Source organism: Corvus brachyrhynchos, unplaced genomic scaffold, assembly GCF_000691975.1.
Source record: "Corvus brachyrhynchos isolate BGI_N302 unplaced genomic scaffold, ASM69197v1 scaffold116, whole genome shotgun sequence".
Classification (NCBI taxonomy): Eukaryota; Metazoa; Chordata; class Aves; order Passeriformes; family Corvidae; genus Corvus; species Corvus brachyrhynchos.
In genome coordinates, this window is record NW_008240221.1 from 13,419,718 (window position 1) to 13,420,828 (window position 1,111).

The window sequence follows — 1,111 nt, forward strand, 5'->3', positions numbered from 1 at the left end:
TCTCAACATATGTAATTCTGGATGTAAGATGTACTTTCTCAATGCAGGCCTTTTCAGAACATGGGTCTGTATTTCGCTGAGTTGTATGAACACAGACTATTTCCTTACAAGACTTGAGCAGATAGTTGTTTCCTTTCCTATTCTACTAAGAGGTTAAGCATAATAAACCAAAGATTCAATGTAATCAAACTAAGCATTCATTTCAGTGCTCTATTGAGCTACAGCACATTTTAATTTCTCAGGCTCTGTTGATGATGTCTCATGATGCACTGGCCTTTTGATCCGCTACAAAGGCTCTTTTATATAAAAGACATATATACAAGAATGCACACACAAAATGCCAAGAAAAGATTATAGGAATACCCTAAAAAAGAATATGATTCCTGAATATATTCCCAGACTTTACTATTTCCCAAGAATTGTACAGTTTCTGTGCATTTAGTAACTTTGGTGTAATATTGTTTTGCCCAGTTTTCATTTGAGCATGTGTGAAACTTGTATTCACAACATCCATTGTGATGGTTGAGCTCTCCATAGCTAATTGTGTTTGCTGAGAAAAATCACTTTTGCCTTTGATTTGAACCTGTCTCCCAACAGCTTTAATAGGTGACCCTTAGTTCTTCCTGTGCTGGAGGAGGTAGGAAGCAATAATCTTGTATTGACTCTATCCTTGTCATTCATTAATTTTTATTTCCTTCAGGAGTAACCTTTTCCAGGCTGAAAAGTCAAAGCTTACTTAGTCCTGCATGTCTTAATTGCTTTTAGCAGGAAAGCCAGTCCAGACTAGGAATCATCCATTTCAGCCTTCTCTGTACTTTCCTGGCTTTATTATACCACTTCTGAGGTACTACACACAAAATGTCTCTCTGACAGTCAGCTAAAGGTAAAATATAAATATCTTACCTTCTCTTCCTGATTATTTTTCAGGACTTCACCAAAATAAAGCTAAGAAAAAATCCAAATCCATCCTGGAAACACGATTTCAAGGTCATGGAAAACCTAATGGTTAAGGATACTGTTCCTTGCTAGATTTCTTCCAGACCACAGTATTAACTAGGATTTAGTAGAATATTGAATAACTATCACACCAAGAGAGAAGGAAATACATCCT